General features: G+C 40.7%; 1 long non-coding RNA gene across 1 annotated transcript in view; it reads left to right on the top strand.

The window, feature by feature from the left end:
- The window catches only part of LOC141162246 (uncharacterized), a 189,087-nt gene extending 168,949 nt beyond the window's left edge, over positions 1 to 20,138 (top strand). Inside the window, exon 4 of the long non-coding RNA XR_012250752.1 lies at positions 20,017 to 20,138. This is a non-coding gene — a long non-coding RNA (uncharacterized lncRNA). The remainder of the gene's footprint in view (positions 1 to 20,016) is intronic.
- Positions 20,139 to 27,082: the final 6,944 nt, after the last annotated feature.

Raw genomic sequence — 27,082 nt, 5'->3', positions numbered from 1 at the left:
ACACAGTGACGTCACAGTACAGGGATAATGCAAACAGAGATGTCACAGTCCACAGATAATAAACACAGTGATGTCACAGTACAGGGATAATACACAAAGTGATGTCACAGTACAGGGATAATACACACAGTGATGTCAAGTCCACGGATAATAAACACAGTGATGTCACAGTAGGGGATAATAAACACAGTGATGTCACAGTACAGGGATAATACACACAGTGATGTCACATTACAGGGATAATACACACAGTGATGTCACAGTACAGGGATAATAAACACAGTGTTGTCACAGTACAGGGATAATACACACAGTGATGTCACATTACAGGGATAATATACACAGTGATGTCACAGTACAGGGATAATAAACACAGTGATGTCACAGTATAGGGATAATACACACAGTGATGTCACAGTACAGGGATAATACACACACTGATGTCACAGTACTGAGATAATACACACAGTTATGTCACAGTACAGGGATAATACACACAGTGATGTCACAGTACAGGGATAATAAACACAGTGTTGTCACAGTACAAGGATAATACACACAGTGATGTAACATTACAGGGATAATATACACAGTGATGTCACAGTACAGGGATAATAAACACAGTGATGTCACAGTATAGGGATAATACACACAGTGATGTCACAGTACAGGGATAATACACACACTGATGTCACAGTACTGAGATAATACACACAGTGATGTCACAGTACAGGGATAATACACACAGTGATGTCACAGTACATGGATAATACACACAGTGATGTTACAGTACAGGGATAAAAAACACAGTGATGTCACAGTACAAGGATAATACGCACAGTGATGTCACAGTACAGGGATAATATAAACAGTGATGTCACAGTACAGGGTTAATAAACACAGTGATGTCACAGTACAGGGATGATACACACAGTCGTGTCACATTACAAGGATAATATACACAGTAATGTCACAGTAACGGGATAATACACACAGTGATTTCACAGTACATGGATAATACACAAAGTGATGTCACAGTACAGAGATAATACACACAGTGATGTCACAGTACAGGGATAATACACACAGTGATGTCACAGTACAGGGATAATAAACAGTGATGTCACAGTACAGGGATAAGAAACACAGTGATGTCAGAGTACAGGGATAATACACACAGATATGTCACAGTACAGGGATAATTTACACAGTGATGTCACAGTACAGGGATAATGCACACAGTGATGTCACAGTACAGGGATAATACACACAGTGATGTCACAGTACAGAGATAATACACACAGTGATGTCACAGTACAGGGATAAAACACACAGTGATGTCACAGTACAGGGATAATAAACACAGTCATGTCACAGTAGAGGGATAATAAACACAGTGATGTCACAGTACAGAGAGAATATACACAGTGATGTCACAGTACAGAGATAATACACACTGTGATGTCATAGTACAGGGATAATACACACAGTGATGTCACAGTACAGGGATAATAAACACAGTGATGTCACAGTACAGGGATAATGCACACAGTGATGTCACAGTACAGGGATAATACACACAGTGATGTCACAGTACAGAGATAATACACACAGTGATGTCACAGTACAGGGATAAAACACACAGTGATGTCACAGTACAGGGATAATAAACACAGTCATGTCACAGTAGAGGGATAATAAACACAGTGATGTCACAGTACAGAGAGAATATACACAGTGATGTCACAGTACAGAGATAATACACACTGTGATTTCATAGTACAGGGATAATACACACAGTGATGTCACAGTACAGGGATAATAAACACAGTGATGTCACAGTACAGGGATAATAAACACTGTGATTTCACAGTACAAGAACAATACACAGTGATGTCACAGTACAGAGATAATACACACAGTGATGTCACAGTACAGGGATAATACACACAGTGATGTCACAGTACAGGGATAATAAACACAGTAATGTCACAGTACAGGGATAATGCACACAGTGATGTCACATTACAGGGATAATGCACACAGTCATGTCACAGTACAGGGATAATGCACACAGTCATGTCAGAGTACAGGGATAATACACACAGTGAAGTCACAGTACAGGGATAATGCACACAGTGATGTCAAAGTACAGGGATAATAAGCACAGTGATGTCACAGTACAGGAATAATACACATAGTGATGTCACAGTCCACGGATAAAAAACACAGTGATGTCACAGTACAGGGATAATACGCACAGTGATGTGACAGAACAGGGATAATATACACAGTGATGTCACAGTACAGGGATAATAAACACAGTGATGTCACAGTACAGGGATGATACACACAGTCGTGTCACAGTACAGGGATAATATACACAGTAATGTCACAGTACCGGGATAATACACACAGTGATGTCACAGTACAGGGATAATAGACACAGTGATGTCACAGTACAGAGATAATACACACAGTGATGTCACAGTACAGGGATAATACACACTGTGATGTCACAGTACAGGGATAATAAACAGTGATGTCACAGTACAGGGATAAGAAACACAGTGATGTCACAGTACAGGGATAATAAACACAGTGATGTCACAGTACAGGGATAATACACACTGTGATGTCACAGTACAGGGATAATAAACAGTGATGTCACAGTACAGGGATAAGAAACACAGTGATGTCACAGTACAGGAATAATACACAGTGATGTCACAGTACAGAGATAATACACACAGTGATGTCACAGTACAGGGATAATAAACACAGTAATGTCACAGTACAGGGATAATGCACACAGTGATGTCACAGTACAGTGATAATGCACACAGTGATGTCACAGTACAGGGATAATACACACAGTGATGTCACAGTACAGGGATAATAAACACAGTGTTGTCACAGTACAAGGATAATACACACAGTGATGTAACATTACAGGGATAATATACACAGTGATGTCATAGTACAGGGATAATAAACACAGTGATGTCACAGTACAGGGATAATACACACAGTGATGTCACAGTACAGGGATAATACACACACTGATGTCACAGTACTGAGATAATACACACAGTGATGTCACAGTACAGGGATAATACACACAGTGATGTCACAGTACATGGATAATACACACAGTGATGTTACAGTACAGGGATAAAAAACACAGTGATGTCACAGTACAAGGATAATACGCACAGTGATGTCACAGTACAGGGATAATATACACAGTGATGTCACAGTACAGGGATAAAAAACACAGTGATGTCACAGTACAGGGATGATACACACAGTCGTGTCACATTACAAGGATAATATACACAGTAATGTCACAGTAACGGGATAATACACACAGTGATTTCACAGTACATGGATAATACACACAGTGATGTCACAGTACAGAGATAATACACACAGTGATGTCACAGTACAGGGATAATACACACAGTGATGTCACAGTACAGGGATAATGCACACAGTGATGTCACAGTACAGGGATAATGCACACAGTGATGTCACAGTACAGGGATAATACAGGCAGTGATGTCACAGTACAGAGATAATACACACAGTGATGTCACAGTACAGGGATAAAACACACAGTGATGTCACAGTACAGGGATAATAAACACAGTGATGTCACAGTAGAGGGATAATAAACACAGTGATGTCACAGTACAGAGAGAATATACACAGTGATGTCACAGTACAGAGATAATACACACTGTGATGTCATAGTACAGGGATAATACACGCAGTGATGTCACAGTATAGGGATAATAAACACAGTGATGTCACAGTACAGGGATAATAAACACTGTGATTTCACAGTACAAGAATAATACACAGTGATGTCACAGTACAGGGATAATACACACAATGATGTCACAGTACAGGGATAATACACACAGTGATGTCACAGTACAGGGATAATAAACACAGCAATGTCACAGTACAGGGATAATGCACACAGTGATGTCACATTACAGGGATAATGCACACAGTCATGTCACAGTACAGGGATAATACACACAGTCATGTCAGAGTACAGGGATAATACACACAGTGAAGTCACAGTACAGGGATAATGCACACAGTGATGTCAAAGTACAGGGATAATAAGCACAGTGATGTCACAGTACAGGAATAATACACACAGTGATGTCACAGTCCACGGATAAAAAACACAGTGATGTCACAGTACAGGGATAATACGCACAGTGATGTCACAGAACAGGGATAATATACACAGTGATGTCACAGTACAGGGATAATAAACACAGTGATGTCACAGTACAGGGATGATACACACAGTCGTGTCACAGTACAGGGATAATATACACAGTAATGTCACAGTACCGGGATAATACACACAGTGATGTCACAGTACAGGGATAATACACACAGTGATGTCACAGTACAGAGATAATACACACAGTGATGTCACAGTACAGGGATAATACACACTGTGATGTCACAGTACAGGGATAATAAACAGTGATGTCACAGTACAGGGATAAGAAACACAGTGATGTCACAGTACAGGGATAATAAACACAGTGATGTCACAGTACAGGGATAATAAACACTGTGATTTCACATTACAGGAATAATACACAGTGATGTCACAGTACAGAGATAATACACACAGTGATGTCACAGTACAGGGATAATACACACAGTGATGTCACAGTACAGGGATAATAAACACAGTAATGTCGCAGTACAGGGATAATGCACACAGTGATGTCACAGTACAGTGATAATGCACACAGTGATGTCACAGTACAGGGATAATGCACACAGTGATGTCAAAGTACATGCACAATACACACAGTGATATCACAGTACAGGGATAATACACACAGAGATGTCACAGTAGAGGGATAATAAACACAGTGATGTCACAGTACAGGGATAATAAACACAGTGATGTCACAGTACAGGGATAATACACACAGTGATGTCACAGTACAGGGATAATAAACACAGTGATGTCACAGTACAGGGATAATACACAGTGATGTCACAGTAAAGGGATAATAAACACAGTGATATCACAGTACAGGGATAATACACACAGTGATGTCACAGTACAGGGATAATACACACAGTGATGTCACAGTACAGGGATAATACACAGTGATGTCACAGTCAACGGATAATAAACACAGCGATGTCACAGTACAGGGATAATACACACAGTGATGTCACAGTACAGGGATAATACACACAGTGATGTCACTGTACAGGGATAATACATAGAGATGTCACAGTACAGGGATAATACACACAATGATGTCACAGTACAGGGATAATACACACAGTGATGTCACAGTACAGGGATAATACACAGTAATGTCACAGTACAGGGATAGAGCATACAGTGATGTGACAGTACAGGGATAATACACACAGTGATGTCACAGTACAGGGATAATACACACAGTGATGTCACAGTACACGGATAATAAACAGTGATGTCACAGTAGAGAGATAATACACACAGTGATATCACAGTACAGGGAAAATGAACACAGTGATGTCACAGTACAGGGATAATACACACAGTGATGTCACAGTACAGGGATAATGCACACAGTGATGTCACAGTCCACGGATAATAAACACAGTGATGTTACAGTACAGGGATAATAAACACAGTGATGTCACAGTACAGGGATAATACACACAGTGATGTCACAGTACAGGGATAATAAACACAGTGATGTCACAGTACAGGGATAATACACAGTGATGTCACAGTACAGGGATAATACACAGTGATGTCACAGTAAAGGGATAATATACACAGTGATGTCACAGTACATGGATAATAAACACAGTGATGTCAGAGTACAGGGATAATACACAGTGATGTCACAGTACAGAGATAATACACACAGTGATGTCACAATACAGGGATAATACACACAGTGATGTCACAGTACAGGGATAATAAACACAGTGATGTCACAGTCCACAGATAATAAACACAGGGATGTCACAGTACAGGGATAATACACACAGTGTTGTCACAGTACAGGGATAATATACACAATGATGTCACTGTACAGGGATAATACACACAGTGATGTCACAGTACAGGGATAATACACACAGTGAAGTCACAGTACAGGGATAATACACACAGTGATGTCACAGTACATGGATAAAACACACAGTGATGTTACAGTACAGGGATAATAAACACAGTGATGTCACAGTTCAGGGATAATAAAAACTCTGTGATGTCACAGTACATGGATAATACACAGTGATGTCACAGTACAGAGATAGTACACGTGACGTCACAGTACAGGGATAGTACACATAGTGATGTCACAGTACAGAATAATACACATAGTGATGTCACAGTACAGGGATAATACACACAGTGATGTCAAAGTACAGGGATAGTACACACAGTGATGTCACAGTACAGGAATAATACACACAGTGATGTCACAGTACAGGGATAATACACACAGTGATGTCACAGTACAGGGATAATAAACACAGTGATGTCACAGTACAGGGATAGTAAACACAGTGATGTCACAGTACAGGGATAATACACAAAGTGATGTCACAGAACAGGGATAATACACACAGTGATTTCACAGTCCACGGATAATAAACACAGTGATGTCACAGTACAGGGATAATAAACACAGTGATGTCACAGTACAGGGATAATACACACAGTGATGTCACAGTACAGGGATAATAAACACAGTGATGTCACAGTACAGGGATAATACACACAGTGATGTCACAGTACAGGGATAATACACGGTGATGTCACAGTAAAGGGATAATAAACACAGTGATATCACAGTACAGTGATAATACACACAGTGATGTCACAGTACAGGGATAATAAACACAGTGATGTCACAGTACAGGGATAATACACACAGTGATGTCACAGTACAGGGATAATACACAGTGATGTCACAGTAAAGGGATAATAAACACAGTGATATCACAGTACAGGGATAATACACACAGTGATGTCACAGTACAGGGATAATATACACAGTGATGTCACAGTACAGGGATAATAAACACAGTGATGTCACAGTACAGGGATAATACACACAGTGATGTCACAGTAAAGGGATAATACACAGAGTGATGTCACAGTACAGGGATAATAAACAGTGATGTCACAGTACAGGGATAATAAACACAGTGATGTCACAGTACAGGGATAATACACACAGTGATGTCACAGTACAGGGATAATAAACACAGTGATGTCACAGTACACGGATAATACACACAGTGATGTCACAGTAAAGGGATAATACACACAGTGATGTCACAGTACAGGGATAATACACAGTGATGTCACAGTACAGGGATAATATACACAGTGATGTCACAGTACAGGGATAATAAACACAGTGATGTCACAGTACAGGGATAATACACAGTGATGTCACAATACAGAGATAATACACACAGTGATGTCACAGTTTAGGGATAATACACACAGTGATGTCACAGTACAGGGATAATACACACAGTGATATCACAGTACAGGGATAATACACACAGTGATGTCACAGTACAGGGATAATAAACACAGTGATGTCACAGTACAGGGATAATATACACAGTGATGTCACAGTACAGGGATGATACACACAGTGATGTCACAGTACAGGGATACTGCACACAGTGATGTCACAGTACAGGGATAACACAGTGATGTCACAGTACAGGGATAATAAACAGTGATGTCACAATACAGGGATAATGCACACAGTGATGTCACAGTACAAGGATAATATACACAGTGATTTCACAGTACAGGGATAATAAACACAGTGATGTCACAGTACAGGGATAATACACACGGTGATGTCACAGTAAAGGGATAATACACACAGTGAAGTCACAGTACAGGGATAATACACACAGTGATGTCACAGTACAGGGATAGTACACAGTGATGTCACAGTACAGAGATAATACACACATTGATGTCACAGTACAGGGACAATACACACAGTGATGTCACAGTTCACGGATAAAAAATACAGTGATGTCACAGTACAGGGATAATACGCACAGTGATGTCACAGTACAGGGATAATATACACAGTGATGTCACAGTACAGGGATAATAAACAGAGTGATGTCACAGTACAGGGATGATACACACAGTCGTGTCACAGTACAGGGATAATATACACAGTAATGTCACAGTACCGGGATAATACACACAGTGATGTCACAGTACAGGGATAATACACACAGTGATGTCACAGTACAGAGATAATACACACAGTGATGTCACAGTACAGGGATAATACACACAGTGATGTCACAGTACAGGGATAATAAACAGTGATGTCACAGTACAGGGATAAGAAACACAGTGATGTCACCGTACAGGATTAATACACACAGTTATGTCACAGTACAGGGATAATATACACAGTGATGTCACAGTACAGGGATAATACACACAGTGATGTCACAGTACATGGATAATACACACAGTGATGTTACAGTACAGGGATAATAAACACAGTGATGTCACAGTACAGGGATAATATACACAGTGATGTCACAGTACAGGGATAATACACATAGTGATGTCACAGTACAGGGATAGTACACATAGTGATGTCACAGTACAGGAATAATACACACAGTGATGTCACAGTATAGGGATAATACACACAGTGATGTCACAGTAAAGGGATAGTACACACAGTGATGTCACAGTACAGGGATAATACACACAGTGATGTCACAGTACAGGGATAATACACACAGTCATATCACAGTACAGGGATAATACGCACAGTGATGTCACAGTACAGGGATAATATACACAGTGATGTCACAGTACAGGGATAATAAACACAGTGATGTCACAGTACAGGGATGATACACACAGTCGTGTCACAGTACAGGGATAATATACACAGTAATGTCACAGTACCGGGATAATACACACAGTGATGTCACAGTACAGGGATAATACACACAGTGATGTCACAGTACAGAGATAATACACACAGTGATGTCACAGTACAGGGATAATACACACAGTGATGTCACAGTACAGGGATAATAAACAGTGATGTCACAGTACAGGGATAAGAAACACAGTGATGTCACCGTACAGGATTAATACACACAGTTATGTCACTGTACAGGGATAATATACACAGTGATGTCACAGTACAGGGATAATACACACAGTGATGTCACAGTACATGGATAATACACACAGTGATGTTACAGTACAGGGATAATAAACACAGTGATGTCACAGTACAGGGATAATATACACAGTGATGTCACAGTACAGGGATAATACACATAGTGATGTCACAGTACAGGGATAGTACACATAGTGATGTCACAGTACAGGAATAATACACACAGTGATGTCACAGTATAGGGATAATACACACAGTGATGTCACAGTAAAGGGATAGTACAGACAGTGATGTCACAGTACAGGGATAATACACACAGTGATGTCACAGTAGAAGGATAATACACACAGTCATATCACAGTACAGGGATAATACACACAGTGATGTCACAGTACAGGGATAATGCACACAGTGATGTCACAGTACAGGGAGAATAAACACAGTGATGTCACAGTACAGAGATATTATACACAGTGATGTCACAGTATAGGGATAATCCACACAGTGATGTCTCAGTACAGGGATAATGCACACAGTTATGTCACAGTACAGGGATAATGCACACAGTCATGTCAGAGTACAGGGATAATACACACAGTGAAGTCAAAGTACAGGGATAATGCACACAGTGATGTCAAAGTGCAGGGATATTAAGCACAGTGATGTCACAGTACAGGGATAATACACACAGTGATGTCACAGTCCACGGATAAAAAACACAGTGATGTCACAGTACAAGGATAATACGCACAGTGATGTCACAGTACAGGGATAATATACACAGTGATGTCACAGTACAGGGATAATAAACACAGTGATGTCACAGTACAGGGATGATACACACAGTCGAGTCACATTACAAGGATAATATACACAGTAATGTCAAAGTACCGGGATAATACGCACAGTGATTTCACAGTACAGGGATAATACACACAGTGATGTCACAGTACAGAGATAATACACACAGTGATGTCACAGTACAGGGATAATACACACAGTGATGTCACAGTACAGGGATAATAAACAGTGATGTCACAGTACAGGGATAAGAAACACAGTGATGTCAGAGTACAGGGATAATACACACAGATATGTCACAGTACAGGGATAATATACACAGTGATGTCACAGTACAGGGATAATGCACACAGTGATGTCACAGTACAGGGATAATACACACAGTGATGTCACAGTACAGAGATAATACACACAGTGATGTCACAGTACAGGGATAAAACACACAGTGATGTCACAGTACAGGAATAATAAACACAGTGATGTCACAGTAGAGGGATAATAAACACAGTGATGTCACAGTACAGAGAGAATATACACAGTGATGTCACAGTACAGAGATAATACACACAGTGATGTCATAGTACAGGGATAATACACACAGTGATGTCACAGTACAGGGATAATAAACACAGTGATGTCACAGTACAGGGATAATAAACACTGTGATTTCACAGTACAAGAATAATACACAGTGATGTCACAGTACAGAGATAATACACACAGTGATGTCACAGTACAGGGATAATACACACAGTGATGTCGCAGTAGAGGGATAATAAACACAGTGATGTCACAGTACAGAGAGAATATACACAGTGATGTCACAGTACAGGGATAATACACACAGTGATGTCACAGTACAGAGATAATACACACAGTGATGTCACAATACAGGGATAAAACACACAGTGATGTCACAGTACAGGAATAATAAACACAGTGATGTCACAGTAGAGGGATAATAAACACAGTGATGTCACAGTACAGAGAGAATATACACAGTGATGTCACAGTACAGAGATAATACACACAGTGATGTCATAGTACAGGGATAATACACACAGTGATGTCACAGTACAGGGATAATAAACACAGTGATGTCACAGTACAGGGATAATAAACACTGTGATTTCACAGTACAAGAATAATACACAGTGATGTCACAGTACAGAGATAATACACACAGTGATGTCACAGTACAGGGATTATACACACAGTGATGTCACAGTACAGGGATAATAAACACAGTAATGTCACAGTACAGGGATAATGCACACAGTGATGTCACAGTACACTGATAATGCACACAGTCATGTCACAGTACAGGGATAATACACACAGTGAAGTCACAGTACAGGGATAATGCACACAGTGATGTCAAAGTACAGGGATAATAATCACAGTGATGTCACAGTACAGGAATAATACACACAGTGATGTCACAGTCCACGGATAAAAAACACAGTGATGTCACAGTACAGGGATAATACGCACAGTGATGTCACAGAACAGGGATAATATACACAGTGATGTCACAGTACAGCAATAATAAACACAGTGATGTCACAGTACAGGGATGATACACACAGTCGTGTCACAGTACAGGAATAATATACACAGTAATGTCACAGTACCGGGATAATACACACAGTGATGTCACAGTACAGGGATAATACACACAGTGATGTTACAGTACAGGGATAATAAACACAGTAATGTCTCAGTACAGGGATAATGCACACAGTGATGTCACAGTACAGTGATAATGCACACAGTGATGTCACAGTACAGGGATAATGCACACAGGGATGTCAAAGTACATGCCCAATACACACAGTGATGTCACAGTACAGGGATAATACACACAGTGATGTCACAGTACAGGGATAATACACACAGTGATGTCACAGTACAGGGATAATACACACAGTGATATCACAGTACAGGGATAATACACACAGTGATGTCACAGTACAGGGATAATAAACACTGTGATGTCACAGTGCAGGGATAGTGCACACAGTGATGTCACAGTACAGGGATAACAGTGATGTCACAGTACAGGGATAATAAACAGTGATGTCACAATACAGGGATAATGCACACAGTGATGTCACAGTAGAAGGATAATATACACAGTGATGCCACAGTACAAGGATAATATACAAAGTGATTTCACAGTACAGGGATAATAAACACAGTAATGTCACAGTACAGGGATAATATACACGGTGATGTCACAGTAAAGTGATAATACACACAGTGAAGTCACAGTACAGGGATAATACACACAGTGATGTCACAGTACAGGGATAGTACACAGTGATGTCACAGTACAGAGATAATACACACATTGATGTCACAGTACAGGGATAATGCACACAGTGAAGTCTCAGTACAGGGATAATGCACACAGTGATGTCACAGCACAGGGATAATACACACAGTGATGTCATAGTACAAGGATAATATACACAGTGATGTCACAGTACAAGGATAATATACACAGTGATTTCACAGTACAGGGATAATAAACACAGTGATGTCACAGTACAGGGATAATACACACAGTGATGTCACAGTACAGGGATAATACACACAGTGAAGTCACAGTACAGGGATAATACACACAGTGATGTCACAGTACAGGGATAATACACAGTGATGTCACAGTACAGAGATAATACACACATTGATGTCACAGCACAGGGATAATGCAAAAAGTGATGTCCCAGTACAGGGATAATAAGCACAGTGATGTCACAGTACAGGGATAATACACACAGTGATGTCACAGTACAGGGATAAAACACACAGTGATGTCACTGTACAGGGCTAATACAAACAGTGATGTCACAGTACAGGGAAATTAAACACAGTGTTGTCTCAGTACAGGGATAATGTAAACAGTAATGTCACAGTACAGGGATAATGCACACAGTGATTTGACAGTGCAGGGATAATAAGCACAGTGATGTCACAGTACAGAGATAATACACACCGTGATGTCACAGTACAGGGATAGAACACACAGTAATGCCACAGTACAGGGATAATGCACACAGTGATGTCACAGTACAGGGATAATGCACACAGTCATGTCACAGTACAGGGGTAATGCACACAGTCATGTCACAGTACAGGGATAATACACACAGTGATGTCACAGTACAGGGATAATGCAAACTGTGATGTCACAGTACAGGGATAATACACACAGTGATGTCACAGTACAGGGATAATACACAAACTGATGACACAGTACAGGGATAATGCACACAGTGATGTCACAGTACAGGGATAATGCACACAGTGATGTCACAGTGCAGGGATAATGCACACAGTGATGTCACAGTACAGGCATAATTCACACAGTGATGTCACAGTACAGGGATAATACACACAATGATGTCACAGTACAAAGATAATACACACAGTGATATCACAGTACAGGGATAATCATAGAATCATAGAATGGTAGAGTTGGAAGGGACCTCCTGGGTCATCTGGTCCAACCCCCTGCTCAAAGCAGGATTCACTAGATCATCTCAGACAGATGTCTGTCCAGCCTCTGTTTGAAGACGTCCATTGAAGGGGAACTCACCACCTCTCGTGGCAGCCTGTTCCACTCATTAATCACCCTAACTGTCAAAAAGTTTTTTCTAATATCTAATCTATGTCTCCTCCCATTTAGTTTCATCCCATTGCTTCTAGTCTTTCCTTGTGCAAATGAGAATAAAGATGATCCTTCTACAATGTGACAGCCCTTGACATATTTGTAGACAGCTATTAAGTCTCCTCTCAGTCTTCTTTTTTGCAAGCTAAACATTCCCAAATCCTGCAACCGTTCCTCATAGGACATGGTTTGCAGACCAGTCACCATTCTGGTCGCTCTTCTCTGAACTTGCTCCAGTTTGTCTATGTCTTTTTTAAAATGTGGTGCCCAAAACTGTACACAGTATTCCAGATGAGGTCTGACCAAAGAGGAGTAAAGACCGATAATGACTTCACGTGATCTAGACTGTATGCTTCTGTTAATACATCCCAGAATTGTATTTGCCTTTTTTGCTGCTGCATCACACTGTTGACTCATGTTCAGTCTATGATCTATTAGTATACCTAAGTCTTTTTCACATGTACTGTTGCTTAGCTCTATTCCTCCCATTCTGTATATGCTTTTTTCATTTTTATTGCCCAGATGTAGTACTTTGCATTTTTCCCTGTTAAAAACCATTCTGTTGGTTGCTGCCCACTGCTCCAGTTTATTTAGGTCTTTTTGAATCCTCTCTCTCTCTTCCCTAGTATTAGCTATCCCTCCTAGCTTTGTGTCATCAGCAAATTTAATCAGTTTACCCTCAATTCCTTCATCTAAATCATTGATAAAGATGTTGAACAATACAGGTCCCAGGACGGAGCCCTGTGGTACCCCACTTGAGACATTCATCCAGCTGGATGTGAAGCCATTTACAACCACCCTTTGAGTCCGATCACTAAGCCAGTTATGAATCCACCTAACAGTTGCCTGGTCCATTGCATACTTGGTCATTTTTTCAATAAGGATGGTGTGAGATACTTTGTCAAATGCTTTGCTGAAGTCAAGATATACTATATCTACAGCATTTCCCTGATCCACCCAGTCAGTGATTCTGTCATAGAAGGAAATTAAGTTAGTCTGACATGACTTGTTAGTTACAAACCCATGCTGACTCTGGTTAATCACTTCATTCTTATCCATGTACTTACATACATGTTGTTTAATAATTTGTTCAAAGATCTTTCCTGGTATAGAAGTCAGACTCACCGGCCTATAGTTCCCTGGGTCCACCTTCTTCCCCTTTTTGAAGATAGGAACAACATTTGCTCTTCTCCAGTCTTCTGGGACTTCTCCTGTTCTCCAAGAATTTTCAAAGATTATGGAGAGTGGTTCTAAAATTTCTTCTACGATCTCCTTCAGTACTCTGGGGTGTAATTCATCTGGACCTGGAGACTTGAACTCATTTATGTTAGCTAAATATTCCCTCACAATCTTTCTGTTTACAGATAACTTGGATTCCTCTATTCCTTTAAAAGTACAGTGAAGATCAATTGATGTTACATTTTCTTTCTGAGAGAAAACAGATGCAAAATAGGAATTAAAAAGTTCGGCCTTCTCAACATCCTCTCTTACCATTTCTCCATTTTCATCCTGTAAAAATCCTATAGCATCTTTGACTTTTCTTTTACTTTTGACATACCCCCAAAATCCTTTTTTATTGCTTTTGACATCTCTTGCAAGCCTTAATTCATTGTCAGCTTTAGCTAACCTGATACGTGCCCTGCAGGATCTGCAGACTGCATTATAATCTTCTTTAGATATGCCTCCCTCTTTCCATTTAATAAACATTTCTTTCTTTCTTTTTAGCATGTGTTTAAGTTCTGTGTTCATCCATCCTGGTTTCCTTAAATGCTTCCCATTCTTCCTACTTTTCGGGATTGTTAACGATTGTGCTTTGAGAATCTCATTTTTAAAAATTTCCCATCCTTCCTGGACATTTTTGTCCTTAAGGACATCCAGCCATTGGATCCCTCCTATTCTCTTTCTGAGTCTCTTAAAATCTGCCTTTCTAAAATCTAACCTTGAAGTCTGAGTCTTCACATGTCTTCCTCCTCTAGTTATCCAAAATTCTATAATAGCATGATCGCTGCCTCCTAGGGTCCCAGCCACCTTTACCTCCTCAACCATTTCCTCCCTGTTTATAAGGATTAGATCCAAAGTAGCAGATCCCCTTGTTTTCTCCCCTACCTTTTGGAAGATAAAGTTGTCAGCAAGAGAGGATAAGAATTTGCTTGACCTGTTAGTTTTACTTGAGAGAGATTCCCAACAAATGTCTGGATAGTTGAAATCTCCCATGACCACTACGTCATATTTTTTGGAGAACTTGGTCATTTGATACATAAAGAGTTCATCCATATCTTCAGCTTGCCCAGGTGGCCTGTAGTAAATGCCTACAATGGTGTCCTTTCCGTTGTTCTCTCCTTGTATTCTTACCCAAACAGTTTCCACAGAACTCCCAGTCTCTGAAGCTTCAATCTCTGTGCAGATATACGCTTTTCTAACATACAATGCAACACCTCCTCCTCGTTTATCAAGTCTGTTTCTTGCAAATAAGTTGTATCCTTTTAGCCTTTTATTCCAATCATGTGTATTGTCCCACCAAGTTTCAGTGATTCCAATGACATCATATTCCTTTTCCTGCATTAGTAGTTCCAATTCTCCTTGTTTGTTGCCCATGCTTTGTGCATTTGTATAAAAACATTTTAGTTTGTGATTGGTTTCTCTTCCTCCCATATTTTTATTATTTAAATTGTTTTGTCTTTGTTCTTCCTTTCCACTTCCAGTAGCAGAGATCTCAATAGTATTTGTCAGCTGTATGGCTTTTTCTGGCCTTTTGCTTCCCTTCCCACATTGTTCTAGTTTAAAGCTCTTCTGATGAGTGTAGCAAGGCGACTTCCAAATACATGTTTTCCAGTCTTCGTAAGGTGCACCCCATCTCTAGCAAGTAGTCCATCGTATAGGTAATTCATTCCGTGATCCAGAAATCCAAATCCTTGTTGACGGCACCATCGACGTAGCCAGTTGTTCACCTGTAGAATCTTATTCCACCTCATTGTTCCATGGCCATCCACTGGGAGGATGGATGAGAAGACCACCTGCGCTCCCAATTCTTTCACTTTCTTGCCTAAGTCTTCAAAGTCACTGCAGATGGTTTCCAGGTCCTTTCTTGCGGTGTCATTTGTCCCCACATGTATTAACAGGAATGGGTAGTGATCTGTAGGTCTGAAGAGTCTTGATATCCTGTCAGACACATCTTTAATTTTTGCTCCTGAAAGACAGCACATTTCTCTTGAGGTTATGTCTGGTCTGCAGATAGCAGCCTCTGTTCCTCTTAACAGGGAATCCCCCATGACCACCACTCTCCGTTTTTTCTTCACAACATTCTTCTTTCTCCATCCAGGAGGATTCTGAGGGCTTACAAGGTTATTCATTGCTGGCAAAGTCTTATTTTGCTGTATTTCTTCATGGTTCTCCTGCGTGAGAGCCTGGTACTGGTTCCTGAGCAGTATGGGTGCTGACTGCCTCTCGATCCTCCTGCTTCTGTGGGTCACATGCTTCCATTCCTCTGTTTCGTCAGGTGCAGTTCGAATTTCTTCTCTTTCTGAATCATGAAGAGATAATTCTGCTCTGTCTAAGAACTCTTCACCTTCCTTAATGATTTTCAAGGTAGTTAACCTCTCTTCTAGATTTCGCAACTTTTCCTCCAACAGGGACACAAGCTTGCATTTCTGGCATGTGAAGTTTGGCTTTTCCACTGGCAAGTCTGTGAACATGTAGCAGGATATGCAGCTCACCAAATGGCTCCTGGACTCTTCCATGTTCTTATTGTTAATGTTCTGAAAACAGTGAAAAAAGCTTAAAAAAAATGCTTTTCAGCTCCAACAGCCAAAATCCAGTGTTCTTTGAGCTCACGGAGACTCTTCACTTACCCCAAAATGCAGTGGGAATATGCAAATTATCTCCTCAGGACTCCTCCCCTGGTTTACACGCAGAGATGTCACAGTACGGGGATAATACACGCAGTGATGTCACAGTACAGGGATAATACACGCAGTGATGTCACAGTACAGGGATAATACACACAGTGATGTCACAGTACAGGGATAATACACACAAAGATGTCACAGTAAAAAGATAATACACACAGTGATATCACAGTACAGGGATAATACACACAGTCATGTCACAGTACAGGGACAATAAACACAGTGATGTCACAGTACAGGGATAATATACACAGTGTTGTAACAGTACAGGGATAATGGACACAGTGATGTCACAGTAGAGGGATAATGCACAAAGTGTTGTCACAGTACAGGGACAATGCACACAGTGATGTCACAGTACAGGGATAATGCACACAGTGATGTCACAGTACAGGGATAATAAACAGTGATGTCACAGTACAGGGATAATGCACACAGTGATGTCACATTGTAAGGATAATATACACAGTGATGTCACAGTACAGGGATAATAAACACAGTGATGTCACAGTACAGGAATAATACACACAGTGATGTCGCAGTACAGGGATAATATACACAGTGTTGTCACAGTACAGGGATAATACACACATTGATGTCACAGTACAGGGATAATATACACAGTGATGTCACAGTATAGGGATAATACACACAGTGTTGTCACAGTACAGGGATAATACACACATTGATGTCACAGTACAGGGATAATATACACAGTGATGTCACAGTATAGGGATAATACACACAGTGTTGTCACAGTACAGGAATAATACACACAGTGATGTCACAGTACAGGGATAATACACACATTGATGTCACAGTACAGGGATAATACACACAGTGATGTCACAGTATAGGGATAATACACATAGTGATGTCTCAGTACAGGGATAATACACAGTGATGTCACAGTGCAGAGATAATACACACATTGATGTCACAGTACAGGGATAATGCACACAGTGATGTCACAGTACAGGGATAATAAGCACAGTGATGTCACAGTACAGGGATAATACACACTGTGATGTCACAGTACAGGGATAAAACACACAGTGATGTCACAGTACAGGGATAATACACACAGTGCTGTCACAGTACAGGGATAATACACACATTGAAGTCACAGTACAGGGATAATACACACAGTGATGTCACAGTACAGGAATAATACACATAGTGATGTCTCAGTACAGGGATAATACACAGTGATGTCACAGTGCAGAGATAATACACACATTGATGTCACAGTACAGGGATAATGCACACAGTGATGTCACAGTACAGGGATAATAAGCACAGTGATGTCACAGTACAGGGATAATACACACAGTGATGTCACAGTACAGGGATAATACACACAGTGATGTCACAGTACAGGGATAATACACACAGTGATGACACAGTACAGGGATAACACACACAGTGATGTCAAAGTACAGAGATAATGCACACAGTAATGTCACAGTACAGGGAGAGTGCACACAGTGATGTCACAGTATAGGGATAATACACACAGTGATGTCACAGTAGAGGGATAATACACACAGTGATGTCACAGTACATGGATAATATTCACAGTGATGTCACAGTATAGGGATAATACACACAGTGATGTTACAGTACAGGGATAATACACACAGTGATGTCACAGTATAGGGATATTACACACAGTGATGTGACAGTACATGGATAATACACACAGTGATGTCACAGTACAGGGATAATACACACAGTGATGACACAGTACAGGGATAACACACACAGTGATGTCAAACTACAGAGATAATGCACACAGTAATGTCACAGTACAGGGAGAGTGCACACAGTGATGTCACAGTATAGGGATAATACACACAGTGATGTCACAGTAGAGGGATAATACACACAGTGATGTCACAGTACATGGATAATATTCACAGTGATGTCACAGTATAGGGATAATACACACAGTGATGTTACAGTACAGGGATAATACACACAGTGATGTCACAGTATAGGGATATTACACACAGTGATGTGACAGTACATGGATAATAATCACAGTGTGGTCACAGTACAGGGATAATACACACAGCGATATCACTGAACAGGAATAATACACACAGTGATGTCACAGTACACTGATAATGCACACAGTGATGTCACAGTACAGGGATAATGCACACAGTTATTTCTGTCAACATGCCTATATGATTATCCCTTTTGGGATGTTATGCAGCTTATGTTCCTTTTTTGCATGCTCTCCTGTGGCCCCTCCTGTTCTGATTCTCTCATGGCAGTGAGCTTTATTGGCTCAGCTTATTTTTAAATTTTATTAGTTTTGAATTATTATTTTTGACCTTTCACTTTTTATTTTTTATTTATTTTCCTGTGTGTTTGTTTATTTGTCCATTCTTAACTTTTTTCTTTTTATGTGTATATATAGTACTTTCCTCTGTGGACCTTATATCTATCGTTACGCCGGCTTCCAGTGCTACCCTCCCCACCGCTGATTCGACCGGAGATAAGGAAATGGATTGATCACTGACATCTCTGGATACTGCCCCTAGATTGCCGTCATATCATGGACACAGCTACCTCCCCCTTTCCACATTTGCATTTTTTGCTCCGATGTATTTCAATTTACGTAGTTGCTTGCACCTATATATGTTGTATGTGATACTTATCGCATGTTATTCGGGGGATATTATACATTTGTGTACATGAGTATTGTGGTATATATATCTGGCCTCCCACTTTGGCAGTGCGCATGAACGGGGCTACTCGCACTCCTTGCCTACCCAGGCGCCTGTCTCCGTGGTGTCGGCGCTACCCCGGATTCTGCTTCACAGCACTTCCGGGTTTGCGCCGACGTCATGACGGGCGTTCTGGGGGCGGGACGGTTTGACGATCCCCGCGCATGCGCCGTTCACGCCTTCCGGTTGGCGGCCATTTTCTTCCGGTCACACACGCGCACATGTGACCTTGTTTGGGGGGATATTTAAAAAGATGCCGGCGCCCTCACTGTGACGCCTCTTGATAAAGCGGATTTGCGAAACGCGCGTCGAGGCTCGCAGGTCCCATCTCGGTCTGCTCCTGCCTTGTCCCCTGGCCCCCTCTTTGAGCGTCCCTTGGCTACTTCACTGGTGAGTGTATCTGACATTAGGGACTACATCTACTCTGACCCCATTAGGGGGATAATAAGGGACATGTATCCATCACTACTTGAAGTATTGGTATCCTTGTGCATATGCCTCCCCCATCTTGCCATCTGATATGTTTTAGTACATACTATTTAGGGTCGCTCTTTCCCTTCCCCTCCCCCCTTTTCTCCACATTATCCTGCTACAATGGTTAGCTGCGGATAACTGCTATGTACTTCCGCGGTTCTGTATCGTCTCCCTATCTGTATCTATTTTTTATATATGTAATATGTTGTATTTATACTTATACTTCTATTAATAAAGCCCTTTTCTATATGCTGTACACTCAGTTCTCTCTTGTGTTTTTCATAATGCACACAGTGTTGTCACAGTACAGAGATAATGCACACAGTGATGTCACAGTACAGGGATAATGCACACAGTGATGTCACAGTACAGGCATAATAAACAGTGATGTCACAGTACAGGGATAATGCACACAGTGATGTCACAGTGTAAGGATAATATACACAGTGATGTCACAGTACAGGGATAATAAACACAGTGATGTCAAAGTACAGGAATAATACACACAGTGATGTCGCAGTACAGGGATAATATACACAGTGTTGTCACAGTACAGGGATAATATACACAGTGATGTCACAGTACAGGGATAATAAACAGTGATGTCACAATACAGGGATAATGCACACAGTGATGTCACAGTACAGGGATAATACACACAGTGATGTCACAGTACAGGGATAATACACATAGTGATGTCTCAGTACAGGGATAATACACAGTGATGTCACAGTACAGAGATAATACACACATTGATGTCACACTACAGGGATAATGCACACAGTGATGTCACAGTACAGGGATAATGCACACAGTGATGTCACAGGACAGGGATAATACACACAGTGATGTCACAGTACAGGGATAATACACACAGTGATGTCACAGTACAGGGATAATACACACAGTGATGGCACAGTACAGGGATAATAAACACAGTGATGTCACAGTACAGGGATAATGCACACAGTAATGTCACAGTACAGGGAGAGTGCACACAGTGATGTCACAGTATAGGGATAATAAACACAGTGATGTCACAGTACAGTGATAATAAACACAGTAATGTCACAGTACAGGGATAATAAACACAGTGATGTCACAGTACAGGGATAATACACACAGTGATGTCACAGTATAGGGATATTACACACAGTGATGTGACAGTACATGGATAATAATCACAGTGATGTCACAGTACAGGGATAATACACACAGTGATATCACTGTACAGGGATAATACACACAGTGATGTCACAGTACACTGATAATGCACACCGTGATGTCACAGTACAGGGATAATGCACACAGTGATGTCACAGCACAGGGATAATACACACAGTGATGTCACAGTACAGGGATAATAAACACAGTGATGTCACAGTACAGGGATAAAACACACAGTGATGTCACAGTACAGGGATAGTACACACAGTGAGGTAACAGTATAGGCATAATAAACACAGTGATGTCACAGTACAGGGATAATACACACAGTCATATCACAGTACATGGATAATACAAACAGTGATGTCACAATACAGGGATAATACACACAGTGATGTCACAGTACAGGGATGATACACACAGTAATGTCACAGTACAGGGATAATAAGCACAGTGATGTCACAGTACAGGGATAATACTCACAGTGATGTCACAGTACAGTGATAATACACACAGTGATGTCACAATCCACGGATAAAAAACACAGTGATGTCACACTACAAGAATAATATGCACAGTGATGTCACAGTACAGGGATAATAAACACAGTGATGTCACAGTACAGGGATAATACATGCAGTGATGTCACAGTACAGGGATAATACACACAGTGAAGTCACAGTACAGGGATAATACACACAGTGATGTCACAGTACAGGAATAATACACAGTGATGTCACAGTACAGAGATAATACACACATTGATGTCACAGTACAGGAATAAAGCACACAGTGATGTCACAGTACAGGGATAATAAGCACAGTGATGTCACAGTACAGGGATAATACACACAGTGTTGTCACAGTACAGGGATAATACACACAGTGATGTCACAGTACAGGGATAATACACACAGTGATGTCACAGTACAGGGATAATATACACAGTGATTTCACAGTACAGGGATATTATACACAGTGATTTCACAGTACCGGGATAATGCTCACAGTCATGTCACAGTACTGGGATAATGCACACAGTGATGTGACAGTACAGGGATAATAAGCACGGTGATGTCAGAGTACAGGGATAATACACATCGTGATGTCACAGTACAGGGATAGAACACAAAGTGATGTCACAGTACAGGGATAATGCATACAGTCATGTCACAGTACAGGGATAATGCACACAGACATGTCACAGAACAGGGATAATAAACACAGTGATGTCACAGTACAGGAATAATGCACAGAGTGATGTCAAAGTACAGGGATAATAAGCACAGTGATGTCACAGTACAGGGATAATAAACACAGTGATTTCAAAGTACAGGGATGATACACACAGTGATGTCACAGTATAGGGATAATATACACAGTAATGTCATAGTACAGGGATAATACACACAGTGATGTCACAGTACATGGATAATACACACAGAGATGTCACAATTCAGAGATAATACACACAGTGATGTCACAGTACAGGGATAATGCACACAGTGATGTCACAGTACAGGGATAATAAAAAGTGATGTCACAGTACAGGGATAATGCACACAGTGATGTCACAGTGTAAGGATAATATACACAGTGATGTCACAGTACAGGGATAATAAACACAGTGATGTCAAAGTACAGGAATAATACACACAGTGATGTCACAGTACAGGGTTAATACACACAGTGATGTCACAGTACAGGGATAATACACACAGTGAAGTCACAGTACAGGCATAATACACACAGTGATATTACAGTACAGGGATAATACACAGTGATGTCACAGTACAGAAATAATACACACATTGATGTCACAGTACAGGAATAATGCACACAGTGATGTCAAAGTACAGGGATAATAAGCACAGTGATGTCACAGTACAGGGATAATAAACACAGGGATTTCAAAGTACAGGGATGATACACACAGTGATGTCACAGTATAGGGATAATATACACAGTAATGTCATAGTACAGGGATAATACACACAGTGATGTCACAGTACAGGGATAATACACACAGAGATGTCACAATTCAGAGATAATACACACAGTGATGTCACAGTACAGGGATAATGCACACAGTGATGTCACTGTACAGGGATAATAAGCACAGTGATGTCACAGTACAGGGATAATATACACAGTAATGTCACAGTACAGGGATAATCCACACAGTGATGTCACAGTACAGGGATAATACACACAGTGATGTCACAATTCAGAGATAATACACACAGTGATGTCACAGTACAGGGATAATGCACACAGTGATGTCACAGTACAGGGATAATAAACACTGATGTCACAGTACAGGGATAATGCACACAGTGATGTCACAGTACAGGGATAATGCACACAGTGATGTCACAGTAAAGGGATAATACACACCCATGATGTCAAAGTACAGGAATAATAAACAGTGATGTCACAATACAGGGATAATGCACACAGTGATGTCACAGTACAAGGATAATATACAAAGTAATGTCACAGTACACGGATAATATACACAGTGATCTCACAGTTTAGGGATAATAAACACAGTGATGTCACAGTACAGGGTTAATACACACAGTGATGTCACAGTACAGGGATAATACACACAGTGAAGTCACAGTACAGGCATAATACACACAGTGATATCAAAGTACAGGGATAATACACAGTGATGTCACAGTACAGAGATAATACACACATTGATGTCACAGTACAGGGATAATGCACACAGTGATGTCAGTACAGGGATAGTGCACACAGTCATGTCACAATACAGAGATAATGCACACAGTCATGTCATAGTACAGGGATAATACACACAGTGATGTCACAGTACAGGGATAATGCACACAGTGTTGTCACAGTACAGAGATAATACACTCAGTGATGACACAGTACAGGGATAATGCACACAGTGATATCACAGTACAGGGATCATGCACACAGTGATGTCACAGTACAGGGATAATGCACACAGTAATGTCACAGTACAGGGATAATACACACAGTGATGTCGCAGTACAGGGATAATATACACCATGATGTCACAGTACAGGGATAGGACACACATTGATTTGAAAGTACAGGAATAATGCACACAGTGATGTCACAGTACAGGGATAATACACACAGTGATGTTACATTACAGGGATAATACACACAGTGATGTCACAGTACAGGGATAATACACAGTGATGTCACAGTACAGAGATAATACACACATTGATGTCACAGTACAGGGATAATGCACACAGTGATGTCAGTACAGGGATAGTGCACACAGTCATGTCACAATACAGAGATAATGCACACAGTCATGTCATAGTACAGGGATAATACACACAGTGATGTCACAGTACAGGGATAATGCACACAGTGTTGTCACAGTACAGAGATAATACACTCAGTGATGACACAGTACAGGGATAATGCACACAGTGATATCACAGTACAGGGATCATGCACACAGTGATGTCACAGTACAGGGATAATGCACACAGTAATGTCACAGTACAGGGATAATACACGCAGTGATGTCGCAGTACAGGGATAATATACACCATGATGTCACAGTACAGGGATAGGACACACATTGATTTGAAAGCACAGGAATAATGCACACAGTGATGTCACAGTACAGGGATAATACACACAGTGATGTTACATTACAGGGATAATACACACAGTGATGTCACAGTACAGGGATAATGCACACAGTCATGTCACAGTACAGGGATAATGCACACAGTCATGTCACAGTACAGGGATAATACACACAGTGATGTCACAGTACAGGGATAATGCACACAGTGATGTCACAGTACAGGGATAAAACACTCAGTGATGTTACATTACAGGGTGAATACACACAGTGATGTCACAGTACAGGGATAATGCACACAGTGATGTCACAGTACAGGGATAATGCACACAGTGATGTCACAGTATAGGGATAATGTACACAGTGATGTCACAGTACAGGCATAATACACACAGTGATATCACAGTACAGGGATAATACACTCAGAGATGTCACAGTACATGGGTAATACAGACAGTGATGTCAGAGTACAGGAATAATACACACAGTGATGTCACAGTACAGGGATAATACACAGTGATGTCGCAGTACAAAGATAATACACACAGTGATATCACAGTACAGGGATAATACACACAGTGATGTCACAGTACAGGGATAATAAACACAGTGATGTCACAGTACAGGGATAATATACACAGTGATGTCACAGTACAGGGATAATGGACACAGTGATGTCACAGTACAGGGATAATGCACACAGTGTTATCACAGTACAGGGATAATGCACACAGTGATGTCACAGTACATGGATAATGCACACAGTGATGTCACAGTACAGGGATAATAAACAGTGATGTCGCAGTACAGGGATAATATACACCATGATGTCACAGTACAGGGATAGGACACACATTGATTTGAAAGTACAGGAATAATGCACACAGTGATGTCACAGTACAGGGATAATACACACAGTGATGTTACATTACAGGGATAATACACACAGTGATGTCACAGTACAGGGATAATGCACACAGTCATGTCACAGTACAGGGATAATGCACACAGTCATGTCACAGTACAGGGATAATACACACAGTGATGTCACAGTACAGGGATAATGCACACAGTGATGTCACAGTACAGGGATAAAACACTCAGTGATGTTACATTACAGGGTGAATACACACAGTGATGTCACAGTACAGGGATAATGCACACAGTGATGTCACAGTACAGGGATAATGCACACAGTGATGTCACAGTATAGGGATAATGCACACAGTGATGTCACAGTACAGGCATAATACACACAGTGATATCACAGTACAGGGATAATACACTCAGAGATGTCACAGTACATGGGTAATACAGACAGTGATGTCAGAGTACAGGAATAATACACACAGTGATGTCACAGTACAGGGATAATACACAGTGATGTCGCAGTACAAAGATAATACACACAGTGATATCACAGTACAGGGATAATACACACAGTGATGTCACAGTACAGGGATAATAAACACAGTGATGTCACAGTACAGGGATAATATACACAGTGA

Source organism: Phyllobates terribilis, unplaced genomic scaffold, assembly GCF_046119375.1.
Source record: "Phyllobates terribilis strain yellow unplaced genomic scaffold, ASM4611937v1 Scaffold_9__5_contigs__length_417890890, whole genome shotgun sequence".
Classification (NCBI taxonomy): Eukaryota; Metazoa; Chordata; class Amphibia; order Anura; family Dendrobatidae; genus Phyllobates; species Phyllobates terribilis.
Note: the sequence above shows the minus strand (reverse complement) of the source record. Positions and strands in the feature narration are given on the sequence as shown.